The sequence below is a fragment of the Capsicum annuum genome, chromosome 9 (genome assembly GCF_002878395.1).
Source record: "Capsicum annuum cultivar UCD-10X-F1 chromosome 9, UCD10Xv1.1, whole genome shotgun sequence".
NCBI lineage: Eukaryota > Viridiplantae > Streptophyta > Magnoliopsida > Solanales > Solanaceae > Capsicum > Capsicum annuum.
This window is the reverse complement of record NC_061119.1, coordinates 201,925,928-201,946,240: the sequence shown is the minus strand read 5'-3', so window position 1 is coordinate 201,946,240 and position 20,313 is coordinate 201,925,928.

Sequence of the window (20,313 nt, the reverse complement as noted above, 5' to 3'; positions counted from 1 at the left end):
TAAAGCACTAGATGCTCGAATTGTTGAGTTTTGTGGGTAGGAAACAAGTTGAATTATTATAAAGTTGTGAATTCAGAGATCTAATTAAGGAATCGGGAAGATAGACCCACCACTAAGTAATCACACTAAAACTGAGCCATTATTTTAAATTAAAACTGTATTTTTTGAAATATCTTACACCTTTCTCAAAAAATTATTTCTTACTCTGTTTTTCTGTTAAAATAAAAGTTTGAAAATCTACGCATAAGTCAATTATGCATCAATAATGTAAGACCACTAATTTTCAAAGTCATCTAATATAAGTTTTTTTTACGCCAAAAAAGAAGAGATATTTGAGTAAAGGAAAAAAAATCTAAATATACAATATTATATTATTTATTGCAAGTTATAGCAAATGTTTTAAGTTTGTAAGTTATATCAACTTTTATTAAAAAAAAATTATTATTCTAAATAATCAAATAAAGACCTATTCAAATAAGAAAAATACAGATTTTATATAATTAAAATTAAATATGTTTTTCTTAAAAATAGATGGCAGTTAACAATAGGTACCAATTACACCTCAAATCTATTTTTAACTATTTTTTTCAGTTTTTAAAAAAGATGTGTTTCTGCTTCATATTCCCGATAACTTTGGATTTTTTTTCAACAAAAATATATGATTTTTATATCATAATCTTTCAAAATAATTTGTTGTTTTAGGCGAGATTTTAGGACATAACAATTTCAGTATTTTATGTGAAAATCAAGTTCTTGAATTTGCAAAATTTAAAAATGTGTCATACAATATGAATTGTAATAACTTGCATTCAATCATGATACATCATGGAGGGAGATAGGATGCCATAAGTATATCTTGTTTATCAATTGAATATTTTGCATTGAATCTTTTTTTAAAAAATATATAATATTATTTTATTGACTAATAAAAAGAAATTCAATGAAAAAGTTATAATTATTTTGTATATTTATTTTTGATTATGTGATGTTTACATACTAAATTTTTGAGAAAATGTAATTGAAATTCACAAAAAAAAAAATTTATTAAAAACATAATAGTGTATGATTCTTAGTTGTTAAATGTGTTCATTCCTACATATTGCATTTCGTAAATTATCATGATATTTTATTTGTTGTTTTTACAGGGAGATCAAAAGAATTTGATGTAGAAGAAATTATGTATGATGCAACTACAAAATACAAAGGGCTAGAGATGTAATTGTAACTCAGTTGAGAATAGACACAATTTCGATTCAAGTTGAAGTACTTAATAAATGATAGATGTATGTCAATGATCATACACAATGATGCAGGAGTGAAAATCTATATGGATAAAAAAAAAACAGTTATTGATTTCTTTATAAAGTATTCATTGTACATAACAAAGAAGGATGTATCGAATGAAATAGTAGAACGTAGTGAAAGAGTCATTGTCTGTGTTGAAAATAAAAGATTTAGCGTGAAGCAAAAAAATCTATTTTCAAATAATTCAATTCGTTTGATAGGTATAAATTCGGATGATGAAGTAGTTGGAGAAGAACGTGTTGAAATAATTGGTGAATCAGCTAATTCAAAAATAGTAGTAAGCAGATTTACAAGGATAAAGAAACACTGGCTAAGGTTATGAGTCTACATGCATTTCTAAATCAGTTCTCATATCATACGGAAAAGTTAAGTGCTAGCAAGTATGCATGATATAATTTTTGAAAATATTAACAATAATGTGTTGTATTAATTTTGATATATTTATTGAGTTGTTGATTGTTTAAATTTTAAACAGCTACTAATTAGTTTGTGTAGTGGAGGATTGTACTTGATTTCTTCATTTTCAAGAACAAACAAATCAAACATTTTCAAAATAAGAAAGTATTGTGAGATTCATACATGCTCAATAAAGGACCAAGTTTATGCAAGACATCAAAGGGATTGCAAAGTCGTTGCTGGATTGATTTTAGGTAATTATGTAGACAAAAGAATATACATTCCTAATGATATTGACGCTGATATGTTGAAGGCAAAGTGTCACTCTAAGTTATAATCATGTTTGGTGTGCAAAAATTAAAGCAGTTAAAATATTGCGAGGTGATTCTACTAAGTCATATCAAAAGATCCCAGGATATTTATATATCTTGAAAAAAACATTATCCTGAATTTATCGTCAATTGAACCAAAAATGATGAAAATAAATTATATATATTTTATTTTGTTGGACGCTTCAATTCGGGGATGAGAATATTGCGTGTCAATTTGTTGTTGGTAGAGTAACTCTAAAATCACTTTATGATGAAACCATGCTAATTGCAAACATATTGGACCTAGAAAGTAATGTTATTATTAAATTGTTTATATGAAATCTATTTAAGTGTATAGGTGTGGTATGATTTCTGTAATTTTTATAGCTTGAAAAAGTAATCAACTATTATATTGCAAGTAATTATGTTATGAATGTAGGTCATATACCACCACTCACGTATGATGTTGTTGATTCTGAAAATATTACATCTTAGAAATGATTTTTTGAGAAATTTAGGATTGCACTTGATGATGTGCGTAGTGCCCCGTTGGAATGATAGCATATGAAAAACAACATCAATAGTATATCCCAATTTATCACACCATACATGTATTTGACATTTATGATGCAGCATAAAGAAAAACTTCAGTAAGAATACTGAAGAACTGTATAAACTATTTTTTTCGATGGAGAAGATATATACTCACCAACAATTTAATAAATTATGAAAAGGGTGGACCAAATTGATAAGAGGGTGGGAAGAATTTATTTCAAATTGGCTATCATAAATGGGCAATGATTCATTCTACTATAAAGCGGACTTAAGACTTTGACATCAAATATAGTTGAATTTATAAATAACATCAATCAAAAAGCTAGAAGATTACCCACGATTTCAACAATAGATTTTAAGAGGTTAGTAGTTGGATCATGAAACACAAATCAGGATGAAAAAACAACAAATATGTTAACAAATCTGACTGTCAAATACAATAATATTTTAGCGATTAATGATTTGCTATTCCCAAAAATGACAGTAAGTCCTCTACTTCATTACTTTACAAATTATAGTTATATTAAAAATTATGTCAAAATAAAATATAATTTTTTTGAATATGATGAAAATGTTACGAAGTATGTTTTAAGTATTAATTTTGATTATGAATATAGATAAGAGCATCGAATGAATTCTTGCATACCATTATTGATGGAGCTAAAAAATTTATTATTTATTTGTGAAGTAGAAAATACAGTCGTGAAGAATTTCAATTTGATGAAACATCATATTTTCATGCTATGGATGCTATTATGCATAGAAACGAACACGACAAAAATTATTGTTCATCGTACCATAGCAATACAAAAAATTACGATGCTTATACCATATTAATTAAGCCTCTTTCTTGTGAAAGTACGTAAAAAATATCATATGAAGTATTGGGTGAAATTGTATTGCCACCGAATTCAAAAAGAACTCCCGAAAGGTTATACGTTGAAAGATGAAAAGCATCAAACGAAGAGAAGTGTAAAAGATCAAATCTGACATGTAGTAGTTGTTATCGAGAGAAACACAATAAGACAACATGCCACAAACATGCACTTCCAGCTTAAGTTGAAATTCATATTTTCTATTTTATTCTAGTGTTAAAATACTTTTTATTTATTATTATTTATGTTCATGAATATTGATTTTTATATTTATCATTAATTATTATTTTTGGAGAATTGCAGCTAATATTATTCACAACTTATGATGTTGTTGTGTTTGTAATCAAAGTGTTTTAAATTCAAAATGTAGATTTGTGTTATAAAAATAATGAGTGAGATATAATTTCTATAATTATCTCATATTTTATATTTTACTCTCTTTCATTTGATTGGTAAACTAATATTATCTATAATATGCAGTTTAACATAGAGTATTTTTTAAAATGGTTTAACATTATATTACAAGTTTGTAGTTGTATATATTTTATTAACAACAGATTAAGATGTTAAATGATCTAACTAATATATATAAACTCAAAGCTAGTGACATATATGAGGAGGTACACTAATATCAATTTAATTGAATATGATAAATAATAAATTATGTGTGCAAAATGAATATATAATAATGTACCAGAGAGAATTACATTATCTTATGTATGCAAAAGGCATGATAAACAATATATTAGTTATGTTAATGTAACTTGAATAAAAAACTACACTACAAATTGATTAATATTACAAAATAAGTATACTAAAGTAATAAAACATAGACAATAATGAAAATTAACTTAATAAAATATTTTTAATATAAAATATCTAACGATAGCATCACTAATACGAACTTTAATGACAAAAATGATTAAAGATACTAACATAATTAAACAAAATGCATTACAAAAGATTCTACTCAGTGACACGAACTCTAATGAACAAAACTTATTTTATAAAGTTTAACGATATTTTTTTCAAATAAAAAATGTTTGAACCTACTACATTCAAAGAAACAATAACTGGACAAAGATATCATAACTTGTCACAAACATCTACTTTATTCTTGCTTTTTGAATGATACGATTATAAATTTAAAATTTTGAAACAACTTTTTTGGATCTTTTTAGACAATCATGTTTGCTAGTAACATTTTCAGTTATCTCATTTTTACTGATTGCTCAATTATTTTTCTTTCTTCTTGAATAATATCTAAGACGATGGTTGAAAACATCAAATACTCTACTGAAAGTATCAAATACCCTATAGCTAACAAAGACACGTACAAATATGTCACAGTTACTGAAAAATAAAAATTAAAAAATTCTTTGAAGAAGGAACATGTATATTAAAATAAATAAAATAACAAAGATGTAATTATAACATACTTAGATTGTGGGCTCTATTGGGGTACATTCTTCACAATGACATACTTCAATGGATTAGTCATGGACTTATCAATATATGCAGATTCACGCTGTCATTCAATATCCACTCGTTTGTCATAAAATCAGTGACATGATGAAATCAAGGAATTGAACTTGATCAATAATATTATTTATATGGACATTATCTTTTATTAATGAATCATAAACAGACAAACACCTATATTTAATGCAGAAAACAACTAGTATCCAATGAATGAATTAGTAACATTCACAAAAATGATGATATTATCAATAAAATTTCAAGGTACATTGACAGATATCTAACCTTTAATGTACTGGCTAATATGATTTTCAAGAGTTATACACCTCATGTTTTTGTTCAAACTCAATCACCGCTGCTTAACTGATCAAAGTCATTTAATGAAAAAAGCGTCGACAATAATGTATGTAATCGATTTCATCAAACCGTGCTTTAATTTTTTCGCAAGTAATACGTTATCACATCGACATGGAGATTTAACAAAAATTATATTAGAAAAAGTATAAACACAACGTTATATAAAACAGGAGATCAGTGAGGTTCTATGTAATAAATGATAACAGTGTATTTAGTGATAACAAAAATAAGAAATAATACATTAAGGAAATAAATATCAGTAAATGTCGATCAAAAGACTATCTTAATTTTGTATTTCAAACAAAAACAAAAACACACTAAATTTTAGAATATAAACCAACGTAACTATTGGTTAAATCCACTGAATTTTAAAATATATACCAAATGAGTTGGTATATAACAATCTAGAATATGGGGCACAACTATGAGTGCTCTAAAAGTGCCTAATGTTCAGTAATGCTGCTAGATCGAAAACAATATTCACACCATGACTCTAACTACAACATAGATTGCTAACAATAGTTAGATTAATCAAATGTGGATTAAATATGAATTTTGACTTTACTTTGTTATGTGAAAGTCGATCTAAATCTAAAGATCATTTATATGTTCGTTGCCTTTATACTTAACAAGTTTATGTCAGACTCATACAAAGAATACACAGTATTAAGGTTATGTTTGAGTTAAGATTAACACCACAATTTAATCACATCGTTGTTCAAAACGAAAGTCTTAGAAAGCGTAAGTATTCATAATGATATATGCTAAGTTTGTTTAATGTTAACTAAGAGAAACTAGGGACACTTTGAACAGAAAAGTAGAGCCAAGAATCCTTAGCCAGAAAAATTATGTATTTGTATTATTTTGGAGTTATAAAATAAAATATGCTAGCATTTTATCAACTTTTTTGAAGTACGTCACACATTTTCATAATAAAAATTTACAGCAAACACACAAGTGTATATATGCAACATTTATGTAGAGCAACATTCCTCATATAAAGCATCTAATCAAATAAAATACAGCTAACAAACAAATCTCATTTACAATACGCAGCTACTAACACACACACACATACATTAAGAAAAACAAAGCAGACAATCAAAAATTTCAGAAGCATACCTCATAATTTCATATTTGTCCAGTATGAATTAAAATGTGAAATCAATTATCTTGTTCTTTAAAGTATAAATTATCTTGTTCTTGAAAGCAGTTGTTGCAACACTCCTACATTGAATTTGAAATATAAAATATTTTATTTAATTGAATCATAAAGCATAAAGTAATTTCAAATATTAAAACAATATCTATTGCGTCTTGACTTCGAATCTGAATAACATCAATCAGTGAATTGTTGAATCAACAATTCAGGAGCCTCAAACTCAATATATTCCTCAAAAGGGTGCTTTTTCTTGAAGTACAAAGGACATTTTTCGAAGCTTGAAGCAGATTGGTTATGGCACCTTGCTGAAGATTTGTCAAAAATTAGTGGAGAAATGATATGTGCTTTATTTTTTGGTGCTTTTAATTTTTTAAATATTGATTTCAGAATCACTAATTGAGTCTCGATAAAAAAAATAGTTCATCTAACGATGATTGATCATTGACAATTTTTTTTTTAACTTGAATATTACAAACTGTGAAAAAAAAAACATAAAGACTCATATTGGGTCTTTTAATATTGTAAGAATTTGTTATTTAACAAATATATTTTGATATGAAAGCATTAAAATATTACCATCCAATTGTGCAAAAATATCGCTAAAAAATATATCTTTTTTGTTGATTGAATCAACAAGAACTTCATCTTTCTTTTTTATTGCACTTAGTGTTTGTAATACAACTTTCAAATTTTCAGGACAAGCATAATATGTTAATAAAAAAAATATAAAAAAAAATGATAATTAACTAAAATAAATATATACTATATGAGTAGTATTGATAATAAGTAAAAAATAATCAAATTAAAAATCATGAATGAGCATTAAAAACTAAACCTCTTTTTTAGAAAATTCAGAAGACTATTGTTTAATAGATCTTAATTCATTCAACATCATCTTCACAAATTCAACAGCATATTGAGGCTCCTTGAATTGACTGTCAATCTGAAAAAAAATATAAAAAATGAAAACAACTATCAAACATTACATTTTCTATAATAATTAGTGTTAGATTACTACTATATACTACATAAGAGAGAATTTGAGATTTTGATAGTTCTCGCATGAAGTCTTTTTGTCAATTTTATTCTTAATTTAAGTTTTAACTATTCTACAAATTTTCATCCATTTTGATAAGTTTGGACAATTATATAGACTATTAAATGCTATAAAGTGATGAGTCATGATAAAATGACAGTGACACCATAAAAAATTATTTATACAATCAATTCAAAATCGATATAAAAGTTTGTTCTCTTTCGACTTTATGAAAATGTGTATTAATCTTATTTCAATTTATCATTTTTTTTAAAATAAATTTATCATGAACAAATAAATATAGTATCTTCACATTCTCTTTCTAACTTAGTACAAGCTTAGTTATTAAATCAAAAATTATATTTTATGCATAGCTAAAAATGTTTGAAAAGTTTTTTTTTTTTTTTAATTCAACTTAACGCTCAAAATATTAATGATACTAAATAATGAAAAAAATGAGTAATTCTTTTTCACATTTTTCGATAATGATAGTTTGAGCAAATAATAGAATAATGAATATTTTATATAATTTAGGATAAAATAATAATTTAACATGAAATATTAAAGTTTCATATACGTTTAAAAATTATCAATATAAATTTCTTAACATGTTTTTAAGGCAAAAGAAATTATTAAAGTTAAAAAATAATAGCTTTTCATTTTCTTTCGTATGGTTTAATATGAAGAAACATTTACAAAAGTATTTTGTTGAATCAAGTCTTTTAATTATTTAAATTAAATTATCTTATTTATAAGTTAACTTTATCATACAACAATTTGTAGTATTAATATTTATTATATTACTTTGAATGTCAGAATTTATTTATTTTTTATAATAAATGAGTTAACTAAAATAAGTTCAATTGAGAAAAATTTAAAGAAAAATAGATTAGCCAATATAAGTTGAATTGAGAAAAAATGATGAAGTTAATTCAACATATGACATAACTTGATTTGAATCATTGAAGACTTTAATCTGCAAAACTATCATTAAAATAAAAAGAAGAATAGTTTTGGTGCATGTGTTTGAAACTAAAAAGAAAATCTAAAATATACACTAAGAAAAAAATTATTCTTCTAATTTATAAAAAAAAATATCATTTGATTAATATTAGAAATATTGGAATGTTGTTGAACTGACTTTATAACTAATGTAATGTCACAAAGATAAAATAAAAATAAAAAACAAGAGTAGCAACAAGATTTAAAAAAATTACAAATATAAAATTTAATACTAAATTTGGACCCGAGCTTAGCACAAGCTAAACACGACTAGTATTATTAATATATATTGATATATGAAGACAAACACTATACAACTTTAATAATTCATAAAATTGAAATTATAATATCATTTGTTGAATAGATTTCAAGTTAAATTTACTTTACGAGCATGAACACATATACTTAAATTTTCAAAACTGAAACAGATTAACAATATGATGATAGATAGATAGATTAAACACACCTTCTTTTGATATCCTATCATTTCTTTGAAAATTTATACATATACAATTATAAAGTTCTCAGGTAAGAGTACAAATGAAAAATATAGTGACACAAAATAAATTTAGAAATTTATTATACTGAAATAATAATGTGTATTATAACAGTATGTATACATTCCAAAACAAACCTTCTCATGAAATATCGACATATCAACACAGACTTGAACATACACATATGAAAAAATCAACCACATCATTTATAAAAATACTATACATGATGAATAACTAGTAGAAGATTAATTTATATTTATAACATATATTAATCATTTTCTTCTTTAATTCAAGAAATGCATCTTCAGTTACGTCTGATTTAGAATGAGCTTAACTATTATGATCGCCTTGACTGAAAATGTCCTGATGAATAGCTCTCAAATTGAATTTCACCACATCTTCATTCGTGAACATAATATTTCTAAACTCATACTGACATTTAAACAAGAACTTAACACTTACTATTATAATGATATGCCCTAAAATAGTTAGTGCATACAAATAATACACATATAAATATAAGTAAATTATTGTGTTACACAAAATATTTATTTTAAAAAACCATTAAAATATAACTATTACCTCATTGTTGTAACTCTTGAATATTGTAGACTGAAGATAATCATAATAAATAGGTTCTTTAGATGACTCATAGTTTAAAATTCGAGGAGTTTGAAATCCAACAAGATTAGCAGCAGATTTATCAAGGTCTAAACATTACTCATAATGACAAATTTGAAGCGTAAGATGAAAGCCACCAAAAGTAAAAGATGATGGATTTGTTTTCAACCCATGACTACATGTTCTTTTTAGAAATCTAAAACTCTCACTTCCTCAATCATACTTCAAGTATTGGCCTGATACTATCAAGTCAAAATGAAACTTCTTAATGAACTTTATTAGAAATCTGATTATAAAGTACAAGATTTTAATTTTGTACAAATTTTCATCTCGAAAAATCATCTTCTTATCAACAAATTATCATCATAAAAAATTGATCTCCTGACTTTTTCAGACCCAAATAATATCTATTCATTAATTTACTTTTTACTTTTGAATCAGACACAAAATTAGACTTCTTACAACATTTCAAACTACTAACTATACAAAGTTATCTCTTGCCACAATGCAGATTCTTTCTGTTGATACTAAAGATGAACAAATCATCCCTGGTGTTATTTGATTCTGCATGTAATAAACTAGAAAAAGTTACGATTGCACTTTCAAATACTGTCTATTTTAAAACTATCCAAATGATTTTTTTTGAATAATTTAAAATGCACTTCTTTCCTCTCTATCTAAGGTCATCAAACACATTAACCTTAATGTATGATGACTCGTGACTATACTGGTTTTTTTTTTCCTGAAATTAAAGATCAAATAACAATGCTATATTAAATATTTTAATATCAAATAAACTAAAAAAATTGAACTATAGAACACATAAATTTGATCAACACATGGCAACTATATTTATAACAAAATGTAACAAAGCAGACAACAAAACAATAAAGTTGAATTTAAAAAAATTAAAAGAAAAGGATTATGAAATCTAATTGACATTCATGTCATTTAAAAAAATATGTACAATACTAATATTATATCATTATAATACGAAAAAAATAAGTCAAAAATCACAATATACTACCCTTACAATTTTTTCTTGTCAACCTTCTTATCAATATTTTGTCAACTGTCCCATCAAACTTGCACCTTGTAACTCGAATCTTTTTATGATTTTCAATTTTTTTATTTTGTGAGTGAGAATTTCTTCTTCAAAATCATAATTCGATAAGTCACATTGGTAGAGTTGACTGGAGTACCCTTGTTTCTAGTTAAAGCTCCTATATTAAGCTTGAATGTGGCTTACTTGACACCTAGAAGTTGGACTAGATACCTTAACCTAGTTTGGGGTATGGTGTGCCTAATTATAGAAATTGAGGTTTAGAAGTGGGATCGTCCGGCCCACTTAGGCCAAGACTCGGGTTAGCCTTGTGGGCTTAGTTGCGGATGATATACATAGATGAGGCTAGTAAACCTTAGTATAAGGTTACTTCGTAACTTGGTAACTTGTATTGATATTCCCCGGATTGTGGCTTTTTGAGCTATGGCTATGATGCTCCTTGTAGAAGTGATATTGGGCATGTAGAGATGATATTCTTCCTAGATACGTTATGTGGCCTATAGAGATGCTACCTTCCCCTTAGACTTTATGTTTGACCTATAGAGATGTTATTTCCTCTTAGATATGATATTGAGCTATAAAGATGCTATTTCCTTTTAGATATGATATTAGCCTATAGAGATGTTATTTCATGCTATAGAGATGTTATTTCCTCTTAGATATGATATTGGCCTATAGAGATGCTATTTCTTCTTAGATATGATTGTTGTGCATATAGAGATGTTATCTCCTTTTTGGTTATGATTGTTGGGCCTATAGAGCCAATATTCCACTTAGATATGATATTATCCTAAAGGGGTGATATTTTTCATAGTCATGAGGTATGACCTATTGATATAAGACATCCTATGTGAGAGATAATTACATACTTATTGATACTATGCCTCTTAGATGTGAGATGTCTCCTATATGAGAGATGATTACATGCTTATTGATATTATACCTCTTAAGTGCGAGGTGTCTTTTACATGTGAGATAACTAGGGATGAACTCAGTCTAGTTCAGTCAATCAATACGATCAGTAACAGTCCAGTCAAGCCTAGTATAGTCTAGTAATCAGTTCAGTGTCCTTTCAATTGAGAGTAGGATTCAACACCGAACAAACCCAGGGATGGGGGGCATTCCTACCAGCACAAGGTTTGATCTTTAGTAGCAATCCATGCATTACAGAACTATGTAGCCAGCGTAGGATAAGACGTCTTCCTGCCAAACTAGGGTTGACGCAACCATACATATAAATTATGGGTCTTTCTGCCAGATTAAGGTTTACCCAGCCCTGTTAGTATCCCTTGGCAAGGTGCTAACACTCTTCTAACTAGGGTTACAGGTTGGACCCCAACTCAGCTTATATCAGGGTATGTAGGTTAGATAAACACTCCCACAATTACAGTTTCAGTTCCAGACTCAGTATAGAACTCAGTTCAGTTCTATAGAATTAGGACTGTCAGAAATAGTCACCTAGTTATTAGTAATTCAGTTATCAGAAATCTCAGATATCAGTAACTCCGTTATCAAAACTTAGTATTTAGTTTCAATATGATCTCGGATACAGTATATATGCATAGGATTGCATACTCAGTATTTATAATAGTCCCAGTTATCCATGTACTCTCATTCAGTCATGTTCATATCATTCAGTCAGTCATCAACTCATGCATATAAACTTATGTATATCAGTCTACCTCACTTAGAATACCAGTACATTCAAAGTACTGACGTATACCTTGTCTTTTGTGCTATGATATTTTATATCATAGGTTCAGATGTATGGGCTTCAAATCATACTCAGCAGTTCAGATTATTAGCAGCGACTACAGTGGTGAGTCCTTATATTTCGAGGACTAAGTTATTCTTTTCAGTATTTTAGTAGACTCATTTTATTCAGTTGTTGGAGTTAGTTGGGGACTTGTCCCATCAACTCTCCATTCAGACTGTTAGAGGCTTTCAACTAGATTATTTCAAATAGTTGTTTATTTTCTTTCCAGTATTTCAGTATTGGTTTTCAATGTTTGTGAACCTAATGGCATTTTAGTTATATTTTTGCATTATTACAGTATTACTATTCATTGCTCACAGCAGGTACCAGTCATGTGTTAGCTTGTAGTCCTTCGAGATCATAAGCACCGTGTGATGCCCAGGGTATAGACTCGGGGTGTTACAATACCACATTACAAAAGGTGATCCACAAAATTGAGGTAGAAAGAAAGATTAGTTGTAAGTTATCGAAAAGGATTTACAATTAAGGAAGAATATCATTAAATGGTGGCATGCTACACCTCAAGGTGGGCATTTAGGGATGGATGCAACAATCAAGAGTTTACAAGCACTGTGCTATTGTAAATCTCTTAATTCTAATGCTAGAGATTTCATTAATAAGTGTGACACTTGCCAGAGGAATAATTATGATATTTTTGCTTATCCAGGGTTGCTGCAACCTTTACCTATACCTGTTGTAGTCTGGACTGATGTATGCATGGATCTTAGTGGTGGTTGATAGACTAAGCAAATCTACTTATTTTATCAGCCTTCAACATCCATACACTGCTCAAACTGTTGCTCAATGTTTCATGGATCATATTTTCAAATTACATGGACTACTTACTACCTTGACAAGCGACAAACACCCTATTATTTTTAGCTCATTCTAGAAGGGGTTGTTTGGATTGTAGGGAGTCAAATTACAATATTCTACTGCATACCATCCGTAGACTAGTGGACCAATGGAGGTTTTGGACATGACATTAAAGACCTCTTTGAGGTATTTTTTCTCAGATAAGCCTAAAGAATGGGTGTCTTATTTGCCTTTTGTTGAATAGCGGTTCAATACCATATATCATACCACTAAATTCACTCCATATAAAGTTCTCTATAGTCCAAAACCTCTCATTCACCTCCCTTACTTAGCTGGAGAATCCATGTAATATCTCGTATTTCTGAAGCCTAACTTAACCCTTAGTTAATGATTTATCTAATATAAAATATTTGAAATACTTAGTATTTTTTAGTTTATATCCTATCATTGCATAGAAAATTGAATTAGCTTTCCAACGATATAAAATTTGCCTAAATTTGATAACCGGGTAAGAAGTTATAGTTATTTTAAGTTTCAGTCGTTAAACACCGTTATTTAGGCCAGTAGTGCATCGCGGAGTATGTCAAATTGACAATTGTCAGTTTCCAGTGTTGCTCCGCGATATTGGTGCATCACGCCAAGGCTCATTTTCATGTTTATCACTTTTCAGTGTATCAACGCGATCTCATCGCGTCGTGATGCGTCCAGATTTCACAATCAAAGGGGTGCCACAATCCCATCCGTCACGCCGAGCCTTCTATTCCCAGTTGTCATTTTCCAGAGACACGACGTGATAGCACCGCATCGCACCAGGGGTCCAGGTCAGGAAAATTTCTCGAAAATTAAAAGTGACGTACAGGGATAAATTGGTTTTTTCCCATGATTTTTGCATGCCCAGATACAGGATTTAATCCCTAAAAACATTTTAAAGGTCATTCTTAATCAATTTTCCCCCAAGTTAAAAGCATTCTATCTCAAGAAAACAAACCCTAGCTCCAAGAAATCAAGATCAATCTCAAGAATTTCTCTTAGAATCTTCAAGAACAAATATTCCAAGGTATGTTAGGTGTTCATCTATGGGTCCCTTTCACCCATAAAGTCCACGAATCCACTGTTAAAACTTTAAGATCTACGATTCATGATTTACATGCTTGAAATTTGATTGTATTAGTGTTCTTGATATTAAATGAGTTCTAATTCATGATTAATTGTAGATTCCACGAAGTTTGAATAGCATGTACAATGAATTGTGAAAGTCCCATGTCATAATCCATGAATTTGCAAGTTAGGGCATTGTAATTCCCATACTTATGTGTTAACCATGATTATGTGCATTAAGTTGTGCTCTCTAGGTGTTTGATAGAATGTCCATGTGATGTGAATGAATTAATGAAATCATGGCATGTTAGTATATGTATAAGCTTATGCCCTACAAGTGTTCGGGAAAATGTCTCCATGAATGATTATGATTTTCAAGAGTATATTATGCTTTATTTTTCATGCTATCGAGTCTTGGGGGTATTTAATACCCGACAATTTAGCTGTGTACCTAGAGCCAGTGTCAGTTACAGAACCTTAGTCATGTCACGATCAGTAGTACCCTCAGTCAGTTACAGAATTCAGTAGAACTCAGTCAGTTACCAAACTCAGGAAAACTCAGTAAGCTCAGTATTAGTTCAGTCCAGTTCAGTCTACGTAGTTTAATGTTTTTCAGTTGGGAGTAGGATTCAACACCGAGTGAACCCAAGGATGAGGGCTCACCTGCCAGTAAATGGTGTGATCTCTAGAAGCAATCCTTGCATTCCAAAACTACGTAGCCAGTGTAGGTTGAGACATCAAACCTGGTAGATGAAGGTTGATGAGGTGTTTTAACCTAACAGATAGGGTTCCACCGTTCTCATTAGAGTACCTACCAAATGAGGGTAGCTCTTTAGTATTTTTACCCATGGCATGGTACTGACACTCTTCCAACTGGGGTCACAAGTTGGACCCCAACTCAATTACCTTATCTTATTTGGGGTATGTCGGTTACCTCCTATAGTCTCAGTTTCAGTCTTCAAAATAGATCTCAGTTTAGTTCTACAGAATCATGACTGTCAGATACAGTCAACTAGTATCAGTAAATCAGTTATCAGTAACTTCAGATATCAGTTACTTAGTATCAGAATTCAGGACTTAGCTTCAAACAAGCTTAGTTACAGTATTTATCTATATGCACATTAGTGTACACTCAGTATTTACAGTAGTATCAGTTATCCATGTACTCTCATATTCAGTTACTCTATATCATACGGTCAGTTATTGTTAATGCATATGAACCCTTGCATTCAACCTTATACCATCTAGCATACCAGTACATTCCACGTACTGACGCATACTTTTTTTTTGCGCTATGATGTCTCATATTATAGGTTCAGATCTTAAGTTCCCGACCGCGCTTAGACAGATTCAGATTCAGCCAGCAGCGTCAGAGTTAGTAGTGAGTCCTCATCTATCAAAGACATATTTTTATTTCAGTTATTCAGTAGATGCAATATTTTTAGTAGATGGAGTTAGTTGGGGGAATGTCCCATCAACTCCACTTTCAGACAGTTCAATTTAGAGGCTTTCCAGACTAATTTTTAGAAAATATTCAATTTTACAGATTTTTATTTTAGTTTGATATTTTAGTAGTATTTCAGATATTTGAACCTTATGGAATTTTAGCCTATTATTCTGCATTTATTTCAGTCTATTATTTAGTGCTCACAGTAGATATCTGTCATGGTTAGCTTATGGTCCTTCTGGTTCGTAAGCACCGTGTAGTGTCTGGGGTACAGACTTGGGACATTATAAACTTGGTATTAGAACCTAAGGTTTAACAGTGTCCTAGAAAGTCTAAAAGTCGCATCTAGTAGAGTCTTGTACATGGATGTGTAGCGCGCCACACTTATTGAAAAGAGGCTATGAGATGGTTTAAGAAATAGTTTTCCTTCTTTTAGTATTCATGTCATGCTAGTGAGCATGAGCTCAAGTTAAACTCTTAGTTTAATCCATTTTCTCCTTTTCTTTTACAGAACATGCCTCCCAAGAAGACTAACGAAAGGAGAACCAGAAATCAGTCAATACCTCAGCTCATTCAGGCACATCCCCTGGACGAGCATGTCTCTCATACAGAATTCAGAGCTGCATTCACTACTCTAGCCAATTCCATCGTAGCACAGAATGAACGACCAGTTGTTGTTCAGTCCAACCCAATGGTCAATACTGCTATAGCCAGGATTCAGGATTTCACCCGAATGAATCCTCTCTTATTCTCTGGATATAAGTCAGAAGAGGATCCACAGGAGTTCCTTGTTCAGGCTCAAAAAGTCACAGACACTATAGGAGTGACTTTTAGTGAGAGTGCTGAGCTAGCTGCCTATCAGCTATAAGATATAGCTCATACATATTTTAAGCAGTGAAAGGTAGACAGGGGCATCGATGCAGAGCCCATAGAGTGGGAAGAGTTTGCTACTGCTTTTCTAGAGAGATTATTTCCCTTAGAGCTGAGAAAAGCCAAGGTGTTAGAGTTCATCAACTTCAGGCAAGGCAGTATGAGCGTGAAAGAGTATTTCCTCAAGTTTACTCAGTTAGCCAGGTATTCTCCCCATATAGTAGCAGATAATAGGTCCAGAATGAGCAAGTTCGTATCTGGGGTATCAGATAGTGTGGTTAAGGAGTACAGAACAATGATGTTGATTAAGGAAATGGACATATCCAGACTCATGGTCCATGCTCATCAGATAGAAAATGCTAAGATTAGAGAGAGAGAGAGGCAGAACAAGAAAGCTAGAACAGGTAGCTTTAATTTTAATTAACCTAAGTTAGAGGGCGGTAACTGTTCCCAATTTCACCTGAAGTCTTCAGTTCTGGCTCCGTCCTCAGCCAGTGCTCCAGTCCCTAAGTTCAGAAATAGTAACAATAATATAGCGCCAGGCTCTAAGTCTCAAGGTAGTATCAGCAGTGTTCGAACAAATCCTCTATGTCAGTAATATGGCAAGAACCACAAGAATATCTGCAGAGCTGGCAGTGATATTTGTTTTGAGTGTGGTAAGTCTAGCCACAGAGTTAGAGATTGTCCTCAGTCAGGTTCTTAGGGTCAGCATACTCATTCTTCAGCTCAGCCAGGTCGCCTGAATCAGCAGGGTGCCGCTTCCAGTGCCACCAGTGAACAACGCCCAAATAGACTTTATGCACTTCAGTCCAGACAAGATCTGGAAAATTCTCCTGATGTGGTCATTGTTATGTTATAGATCTTTCATTTACATGTTTGTGCCTTGCTAGATCCGGGAGTTTTTTATCTTTCGTAACTCCCTATATAGCTGTTAACTTTGAATTCAGTCCAGAAATCTTAGCAAATTCTTTCTCAGTTTCTATCCCATTAGGTAAATCTATCATAGCCCAACGGGTATACATGAACTGTCCGATTATGATATTTCAAAAAATTACTTCAGCAGACTTAGTAGAGCTAGAGATTACAGATTTTGACGTCATTCTTGGTATAGATTGGCTTCATTCATGCTATGCCTCAGTTGATTGTAGAAATAGAATAGTTTATTTTTAGTTTCCAAATAAACCAGTCATTGAATGGAGAGGTAGTAACACAATGCTTAAGGGTTAGTTGATTTCATACCTTAGAGCGAGAAATATGATATCCAAGGGATGTGTCTACCATCTTGTGCGAGTGAAAGACTCTAACTCAGAACCTCTAAATCTTGAGTCAGTTTTAGTAGTAAATGAATTCTCAGATGTGTTTCTGGAAGATCTTCCTGGAGTTCCTCCTGTTAGGGAAATAGACTTTGGAATAGACCTTCTCTCAAATACTCAGCCCATATCTATTCCGCCATACAGAATGGCACAGCGAAACATAGAGAATTAAAAGAACAGTTGAAGAATCTCCTAGATAAGGGATTTATCAGACCCAATATTTCCCCGTGGGGCACACCAGTTTTATTCATACGTAATAAAGACGGTTCTCTCAGAATGTGTATTGACTCCCGTCAGTTGAACAAAGACATAGTCAAGAATAAGTACCCACTTCCCAGAGTCGATGACTTGTTCGACCAACTTTAAGGTGCTAGTTACTTTTCTAAGATAGACCTCAGATCAGGCTATCATCAACTCAAAGTCAAAGAATGTGACATTCTAAAAATAGCTTTCAAAACCCAATATGGTCACTTCGAGTTCCTAGTTATGTCCTTTGGTCTTACTAATTCCCCAGCAGCCTTCATGGACTTGATGAACCGAGTGTTCAAGCAATACTTGGACATGTTCATTATAGTCTTTATCGATGACATTCTTGTTTATTCCCGTAGCTAGAATGATCACGCATATTACCTCAAAATCATACTTCTGACTCTTAGAACTCATCAGCTATTTGCCAAATTCAGTATGTACGAATTTTGTCTAAAGTCAATAGCGTTTCTTGGTTATATTATTTTTGGTGATGGCATTAGAGTTGATCCTCAAAACACCAAAGCGGTGAGAAACTGGCCTAGACTCATCTCTCCATCAGATATCAAGAGTTTTTTGGGTTTAGATGGCTATTACCGTTGGTTTGTTGAAGGGTTTTCGTCTATTGCATCCCCCATGTCCAGATTGACTAAGAAGAAAGTCCAATTTCAATGGTAAGATTTCTACAAGAAGAGTTTTCAGGAGTTGAAGACTCGACTCACCTCAGCCCCAGTTTTAACTCTACCAGATAGTTCAAATGGGTTTGTTGTATATTGTGATACATCTAGAGTAGGTTTGGGTTGTATCCTCATGCAGAGAGGTAAGGTCATAGCCTATGCCTCTAGACAGCTTAAGCCTCATGAGAAGAATTATCCAACTCATGATCTTGAACTAGCAACTGTAGTATTTGCCTTAAAGATTTAGAGACATTACTTGTATGGGGTGCATGTTGATGTGTTCACAGATCACAAAAGCCTTCAATATGTCTTTTCTCAGAAAGATTTAAATTTGCGTCAGAGAAGGTGGTTAGAGTTATTGAAAGATTATGATATGAGTGTTCTGTATGACCCAGGTAAGGCCAATGTAGTAGATGATGCTCTCAGTAGACTATCTATGGGTCGTGGTTTTCATATGGAGGACAGTAAGAAAAGGTTAGTTTAGGAAGTTTATTAGTTTGACCGACTAGGTGTCCGCTTAATTGATTCAACAGAAGGTAGTGTATGGGTGCAGAACAATTCTGAATCTTCTCTAGTTTTTAAGGTAAAAGAAAAGTAGGATAGAGATCCCAGTCTTGTTAAGTTGAAAGAGTTAGTCAGAGATAAAAAAATAGAGGTTTTCTCCCAAAGGGAGATAGTGTATTGCGTTGCCAGGGTCGGCTATGTATGCCGGGTGTAGACGACTTGACGCAACAAATTCTTGCAGAAGTGCATGGTGCGCGTTACTCTATTCATCTAGGGGACACTAAGATGTACCGTGATTTACGAAAGATCTATTGGTGGAGTGGGATGAAGAGAGATATTACAGTTTGTAGCTAAGTATTCTACATGTCAGCAAGTTAAGATTGAGAACCATAAGCCTAGTTGGTCCATGCAGGAGTTCAGTATTTTCATATGGAAATGGGAGAAGTGAACATGGACTTTGTGATGGGTTTGCCTTGTACTCGTCATCAACATGATTCTATATGGGTTATCGTAGACAGAATGATCAAATCAGCTCATTTCTTGCCAGTCCGTACTTTGTATTCAGTTGAGGACTACGCCAAACTCTATATCAGAGAATTGGTCAAGTTACATGGAGTTCCAGTATCTATTATCTCAGATAGAGGTACCCAGTTCACCTCGAATTTCTGAAAAACATTCCAAAAGGGTCTTGGTACCTGAGGTTACCTCAGTATAGCCTTCCACCCTCAGACAGATGGTTAAGAAGAAAGGACCATTCAGACTCTAGAAGATATACTAAGAGCCTGTGTTGTCAATTTTAAAGGTAGTTGGGATGACCACTTGCCTTTGATCGAATTTGCATACAATAATAACTATCATTCTAGTATTCAGATGGCTCCGTTTATGGCTCTCTATGGTAAGAGATGCAGATCTCCAATTGGTTGGTTT